Source organism: Bos grunniens, chromosome X (genome assembly GCF_055505025.1).
Source record: "Bos grunniens cultivar Pamir isolate PY7600 chromosome X, Bosgru_T2T1.0, whole genome shotgun sequence".
Taxonomy (NCBI): Eukaryota; Metazoa; Chordata; class Mammalia; order Artiodactyla; family Bovidae; genus Bos; species Bos grunniens.
In genome coordinates, this window is record NC_141194.1 from 65,988,745 (window position 1) to 65,996,604 (window position 7,860).

Here is a 7,860-nt window from a genome sequence, read left to right on the forward strand (position 1 = left end):
TTAGACTTCTTTGTGGCCTAACATGTCCTCTTAGTGTTATTTTTACAGTCATTTCTCTTTATTTTTTTCTATTCATTGTAGGTTTTTGGTTTGTGGTTCCCAAGAGATTCATATATATTATCTTGTAGTCATCTATTTTAAGCTGCTGCTGCTGCTGCTGCTAAGTCACTTCAGTCCTGTCCGACTCTGTGTGACCCCATAAGACGGCAGCCCACCAGGCTCCCCCGTCCCTGGGATTCTCCAGGCAAGAACACTGGAGTGGGTTGCCATTTCCTTCTCCAATGCATGAAAGTGAAAATTGAAAGTGAAGTCGCTCAGTCGTGTCCGACCCTCAGCAACCCTATGGACTGCAGCCTACCAAGCTCCTCCGTCCATGGGATTTTCCAGGCAGGAGTACTGGAGTGGGGTGCCATTGCCTTCTCCTGATAGCCACTTAAATTTGAAGGCATTCAAAAAATACTCTATTTTTATCCCCCAACCTACATTTTATGTTTTTGATGATATATTTTGTCAATACATCTTTTGATTTTGTGTCTCCCTTAACTAGTTATTTTAGTCATGGTTGACTGTACTATGTTTTTTAACCTATATACTAGCTTTTTAATTGCCTTTATCAATGAGATATTTTCTTTCATATATTTTATTTTAGTAATGGCCTTTTGTTTAACTTAAAAATGTACTTTAAATTTTCTTAAAAGGCCAGTTTAGTGGTGATGAACTCCTCTAGTTGTGAATATCTGAGAAACTCTTTATCTGTCCTTCAATTATGAATGATTACTGCACTGAATTGATTATTCTAGGTTGTAAGTTTTTTCCTTTCAGTACTTTAAGTATATCCTGCCACTGCACTATGACCTGTAAATTTGTAAAGTTTCTGCTGAAAATTTTGCTGATAATTTTATTGGGTTTCTTTTCTATATGATTAGTTATTTTTTTCTTCTTTTGCTGCCTTTAAGATTATCTCTTTAACTTCTGCCATTTTAATTGTGATAACTTGGGTTCATCTTTTTGGGACTCTCTGTGCATCCTGTACCTGGATGTCTGTTTCCTTCCCCAGGTTAGGGAAGTTTTCAGCCATTATTTCTTCAAATAAGTCTTCCATCCCTTCCTGTGTCTCTTCTCCTTCTGGGACCCATATAATGTGAATCTTAGGACACTCGATGTTGTCCCAGAGGTCCCTTAAACTATCGTCACTTTAAAAAATTCTTTTTTTTTTTTTCCTGTTATGATTGAGTGATTTCCACTATTCTGTCTTCTTGATTACTTATCCATTCTTCTGTATCGTGTAATCTGTTGTTGATTACCTTTAGAATATATTTTATTTCAGTCATTATATTATTCAGTTCTGGTTTGTTCTTCCCTATATTTTTAAAACCTTTGTTGAAGTTCTCACTGAGTTCCTCCACTCTGCTGAGTTCAGTGAGTATCTTCATGATTGTTTTTTGAACTCTTTATTATGTAAATTATTTCTCTCCATTTCATTGGGGTTTTATTTTTCTGGGCTTTTATTTTGTTCCTCCATTTGGAACATATTCCTGACTCCTCATTTTGTGTGCTTTTGGTCTTTGCTTCTGTGAATAGGTGAAGGAGGGCCTTGTGTGGGAGCATCCCCTGTGTAGAATGCTTCCACCTGAAAGCTTTGGCAGATTAGTAGAACTGGAGTGGGCATGAGCCAAAGGAAGTCCCTGGGGAGTGCTGAACTGAGGCAACCTTGGCAGGGTGACTTGAACTGAAGAGGGTTGGACTGGTGGTGATTCCCAGAGAGTGATGTTCCTGAGACCACCTTGATGGGAAGGCTGGAGCTGGAACAGCCCTGGGCCAGGGTAATTCCTTGTGGGGTGTGCCACATTGGAGCCACTTTGGTAAAACAGCTGGGGCTAGAGTGGGCTTGGGCTGGATACAATCTCAGGAAGTGTTGTAACAAGGCCTCCATGGCAGAACAGCTAGAGCTGGATTAGGCACAAGCCTGGGAGTGGCTGGGGGTGACTTCACCTGAGATTGCCCTTGGTGAAATGGCTAGAACTGGAGTGGGCATGGGCCTGAGGGAATGCCTGGGGAACTCAAACAATGGCGTTCACTGATAACTCCAACCCTGGTGAGACCTCCAGTTTCCTGCCCATTAACCCAAAGCTCTAGGGTTAGTGACTAGATTTCCTTTACCTATAGTCTAGATGACTTTTAAATTGCTGTTTTTTTCACTGTGTCTCAAGGTGGGTGAGTCTGTGCTCTGACTCCTCAGCAATATCCCTCCCTACCACAGATCTCCACATCAGGGGTGAGTCCTTGTAAATTCCATGTTCCCATTTCTTCTACCTATTTCTATGTTATGCTTCTCGTTGCAGTAGCAGTTCAATCAGCCAATTAGTTGTTCTTTGGCAGGAATTGCTCTATATGTGAGGAGGCAAGCTCAGGGTCTTCCTATGCTGTTATCTTTGACCCCTCTTTCAAAAGTTTTGCACTTTTTTGTTAAATTTGTCATGCGAGTGTATGTTCCTCGGTTCTTTGTCTCATCACAACAAAGATTTGGAGCGATGGACATTAAAGCCCTCGGTACGTCACAGCTCTCGGGTCTTGGACAAACCATGCTACAGCTCTTAGGCAAATCAGTGTTACAGCTCCATTTTATTTAGAAGATAGCAGGAGAATCCAAGACTCAAAGAGAAGAGAGTGGAGGAGTGCGTGGGGAGGGAGGGGGAGAGAGAGAGAGAGAGAGAGAGAGAGAGCACGCATGCGGGAGAGAGAGTCCATGAGAATGCGCTTTGGCTCCTCCTTTTATATGTTTTTTCTTCCACCTGGGCCTGCCCTATGCAAATTGGGCTTAGCCAGGAGTGCTGTTTGTTCTGCCTGAAGTCTTCACTCTGGTCCTCGGCCCTTCTTTTGACCTTCCTTGTGTTTTAGCCACCGCCATTTTGGACTCCTTTTCCCTATTCTACCTACCTAACAAATTGATCTTAAATATGAGGAGAGGCAGTGGCCGAGTGTGCGGGCTCTGGGGGGCAGCCAGGGTCGCTCCAAGCCACCGGGGCCACCCGCCCTGGTCACGTGAGGGGCGGTCATGCCTGCAGGGGGCAGCGTCCGGCTCGCCTCTGGGCACGCCTGTGACCTGCGCACAGCGCTCAGCACCTGTGCTCTGTGGTGCAGGTCTACCCAGAGCCCCGGAACAAGGGAGAGTGCCTGAGCAACATTCACAAGTTCCTGCGAGGCTGCCGGGTGTCCCTGCAGCTGGAGACGTCTGATGCAAACAATTTGTATCAGGGGCAGAATTTCAACAAGCTCCTCAGCTCCTTAGTGACACTGAATAAAGTAACAGCAGACATCGGCCTGGGGAGCGACTCCATGTGCGCCTGGCCCTCCTCCCACCAGATCAAGTCTTCTGACTCCCTGGGACTGCAGCCTTCACGGTAGGACTTCACAGTTGTTCCAGGGCCAGTACCGCAGTTTGGACATGAGCGATAATAGCGACAATCAGCTGGTCATCAGAGCCAAGTTTAACTTCCAGCAGACGAATGAAGACAAGGTGTCCTTCACGAAAGGAGACATCATCCACGTCACTTGGGTGGAGGAGGAGGGCTGGTGGGAGGGCACACACAACGGCAGGACTAGCTGGTTCCCCAGCAACTACTTACCCGGAATCTTGAAGAGCCCTCTCAAAGGATTTGATACGACTGCCATTAACAAAAGCTGTTACAATGTGGTGCTACAGAATATTTTGGAAACAGAAAATGAATATTCTAAAGAACTTCAAACTGCTTTCAATCTACCTACGGCCCCTGCAGACCAGTGAGAAGTTAAGTTCAGCAAACACTTCATATTTAATGGGAAATCTAGAAGAAATATGTTTTTTTTTTTTTTCCAGCAAATACTTGTACAGTCTTTAGAAGAATGCACCAAGATGCCAGAGACCAAACAGAGGGTTGGGGGCTGCTTCCTCAGCTTGATGCCACAAACGAAGACCCTGTACCTGGCGTACTGTGCCAACCACTGTTCACGGTCAGCATTCTCATGGAGCACAGTGAGGAGCTGGGAGAGTTCATAGAGATGAAGGGTGCCAGCAGCCCAGGGATTCTCATGCTGACCACTGGCGTCACTGTCCACATGTGCCTAGACAAGTACCCTGCGCTGCTCAAGGAGCTGGAGAGACACATGAAGGATTATCACCCAGACAGACAAGATATTCAGAAATCCATGACTGCCTTCAAAAACCACTCAGTGCAGTGTTAGGAGGTGTGGAAGAGGAAGGAGTTGGAGCTGCAGATCCTAACAGGGGCCATCCGGAGCTGGGAGGGCGACAACATCAAGACCCTGGGCAGCGTTGTTTACATGTCTCAGGTCCTGATCCTGTGTGCCAGCAGTGAGGAAAAGAATGAAAGCCATCTACTCTTTCCAAATATTTTGCTAATGTTGTCTGTCAGTCCTAGGATGAGTGGTTTTATATATCAAGGAAAGCTACCAACTACAGGAATGACAATCACAAAGCTTGAGGACAGTGAAAAATCATAGAAATGCGTTTGAAATATCAGGGAGCATGAGCGAGCGGATCTTGGTGTCCTGCAATAACCAGCAGGACCTCCACGAGTTGGTGGACCATCTGCAGAAGCAGACGAAGGTCACCCTGGCAGGAAACCCCACCATCAAGCCTCACTCTGTGCTGTCTCACACCCTTGCTTCCCACTTCATCACCTGGTCCAGCAAGCATGTGGACAGCAAGCCTGTGCTGCTGACGCCCGCCTACCACATGCTGCCCCACACACCCCCCCCCCACCACCACACTCCACACACCACCATCAATCAACAGGGGGCCCCTAGAGCCTCCAAAGACCCCCAAGCCCTGGAGCCTGAGCTGCCTGTGACCCGCACCCCCGCCTGCAGCCCTTGGCTGCCCTCTGCTACAAAGAGGACCTGAGCAAGAGTCCCAAGACCATGAAGAAGCTGCTCCCCAAGCGCAGGCCTGAGCGGAAGCTTTAGGACAAGGAGTTCGCGCTGAGGAAAAATACAGCTGCGCTGGAGGAGGATGCCCAGATCCTGAAGGTCATCAAGGCTTACTGCACCAGCACCAAGACATGGCAGACATTCAACTCAAGTTCATGCAAATAATCTGCTCCACAACTTTTGCTTCCAGAAGAAGAGAAAATTATAGTTGAAGAAATTAAAAGTAACGGTCAGACAGTGACAGAAGAAAAGAGTCTCACTGACACCGTTTACACGCTAAAAGATGAGGTCCAGGAGTTACGACAGGACAAGATGAAGAAGTCCCTGGAGGAGAAGCAGAGAGCCCGCGAAGACCTGGAGAAGCTGGTGAGGAAGGTTCTCAAGAATGTGAACGACCCTGCTTGTGATGAGATGAACCTCTGAGGGGCGTCCTGGTGCTTCATCAAGACCGATTATGAGACTGAGCCAGAGCCCCGCGACCCTGGGCCCATGACATTCAGGGCTACAGGGAGGGGCTGCACAGCCACTGCTTTCCGCGCGTGGAGACGTGCAGCATGGGGCAGCTGTGAGGTACAGGCGCTGAGGCCAGACTGCATGTCTCCCCCTCCACATCCACCCAGTACCTCGTTTTGCAATAAGTGCAGTGATGGCATCTGGACTTGCAGGCTCTGAGTGAACATGTGTAAATATTATGTATACATTCCCTGTAAATGCCCCATTCTGAATGCATACGATGGTGGTTCTGTCTGGGCTGACTCCTGGGCTGCAGTCCCCTTCCACTAACCTCTCTGGTCCTGCGCCCTGGGTCTTTTGCTCACCATTCGTGGGGACCAGAGGCTGGAGATGCACAGGTGTTTCTGGGGGTGCCTGCTCTGCTCCCCCCACCCTCACCCCACCGCCCGCAGTGCTCCAGAAACACTTTCCACAGTGTCTGCCTGCAGCTCCCCTGGTTAGACCTGCAGAGGCCCCATCTTCCCACCCCAGTCTCCTGGTAGACCAGGGTCACTGTTGCCATGTGCCTCACTTAGGCTGAACCCAGGGTTCTGAGCCTCAGCCCCGAACCCGAGGAACCACGTCTACTGCCACTAGGTCCCGTGACAGGTGTGTGCATGTCTGCCTCATGTGAGCACATGCGTGGCAGAGGGTGCCTGGTGTGGGGGCTGGTCTGGTAACTTGGCCAGGTGCACCGTCCCGTCCTCCCAGAAGGAGCGAGCTCACTGGAGCTTGTAAATAAAGTGTGCTATGTATTGCATGTCGCTGCAACCTGTGAGGACATGCTGCCAGGCGCAGGTGGGCACTCTGTCCCATCAGGGGCGGTGGGCAGGCCTTCCGTGCTCACTGAGAAGGCAATGTCTGCACTGTTTCTGTAAAAGTACAGCAATAGAACACGCCTGAGATTCCCCAAGGAGTGGGGGGTTGAGACGAGGACCCTCCCGCACCCCACCCCATGTTGAGTCCAGATGGCCAGGACCCAGAGGAGGGAGCCTGTCCTCAGGGCCTGGAGCCCAGCCTGGGGTCCAGCCGGTTCACAGAACCTGCTCCTGCGCCCCAATCTTCTGAAGAAGTTGTTTGTAAAGTGAGATGAACATGTAAAGGATAAGTGTAGTCTCCTTAGCCCAAGCCCCAGCTCCTGGATCAGGGACGTCTTGGAAACGCCCACGTGGCATTAGATGCAACTCTGGCCTGCGCTCCTCTCACTGCATCGGGCTGGCAGACGTCAGTGAGCTCCGAGCAGTTGCAGGTCTGGGTGCCCGTTGTTCCCGCCCGCGGCCCCACCCTCAGGCTCCCCTACTCAGTGGGTATGTCTGGGGCCGGCGTTGACTATGACAACACTTGACCTTGTAATGAGAACTGCAAACTTCTTGTGCTTAGCATTTTATTTTGTTTGTTAGTGGTAGGGCTAGAAAAAATAGTCCTTGGAGTGTTTTGTAAGCCCTGTTTTCACAGTGGGCCCTTTGGTGATGCATGAGAGCTCGCAGTGGGAAACAATCCAATCGAGTGTACTGAAGTTTGCAGTCTCAAGCGAATTCTAACTCAGGAACCACTTCATCACCTGACTCTCCAGCACTTTGTGACAGGCGATATTGCCGCCCACACCCTGACGGGGCACCCGCAGAACCTGCCTTAACTGTTAACTTTAGCACCGAGGGGACACACGTGTGTTCTCACCGCCCCTTCTCCCGAGGGGTGGCCGTTGACATGCTTGTGTAACGCATCCTTTCTGGGTCCCAGGGTTTTACTAAGGTTTTTAAGGAGCAGAGACGATGCATCTGAGCAGTTCTTTCTGCAAACCTGCCCTGTTGTCAGTGGACTGCAACCGTGTCTCCGTGGGACCTTTGAGGGGCTCGGGGTCCCAGGGGACGTCAAGAAGGGGTTGTCTGCCTCCTGGAGTCACCTCTGCCCCCACCTTCCATGGACGAGGAGACAGAGCCATGTCCTCACCCGGGCGGGAGGGGACGTACTCTGCAGCAGGTTGGGCCACTGTTGGGAACTCCCCGTGGGCCCCCAGTGCCCGCACCCTTGTTTCTGTAGACGCGCAGGGACCCCGTTCACAGCCATGCGGATGCTCCACAAACGCCCCCGCAGGTGTCCTGCCCTTGACTACTCATGCTACATTGTTGTAATTATTAAACTGACTATTTTTCTTATGTTACAAAAAAAAATCCTAAATATTTTATTCTATTTTATATCATTGTAAATAGAATTTTCTTTTGTATTTTATAATTGATTTTGTATGTTGATTTTTGTATTTTGTAACATTTGGTAATGGACAGGGAGGCCTGGCATGCTGCAGTTCATGGGGTCACAAAGAGTTGGACACGAATGAGCGACTGAACTGAACTGACCATTGTTAAATTCTTTATTACTTCTAATATGTTTTATTGGATTCTTTGTTTTAATATTCTAAATATAAAATCATGTAATCTACAA

The 7,860-nt window shown here is 48.9% G+C and overlaps 1 pseudogene across 1 annotated transcript; it reads left to right on the plus strand.

Moving 5' to 3' along the window:
- The first annotated feature begins 1,209 nt into the window (after positions 1-1,209).
- Positions 1,210-5,816, plus strand: LOC147340633 (rho guanine nucleotide exchange factor 7 pseudogene; annotated as a pseudogene). The gene has a single exon (XR_015159656.1). The product of XR_015159656.1 is annotated as a rho guanine nucleotide exchange factor 7 pseudogene (transcript).
- Positions 5,817-7,860: the final 2,044 nt, after the last annotated feature.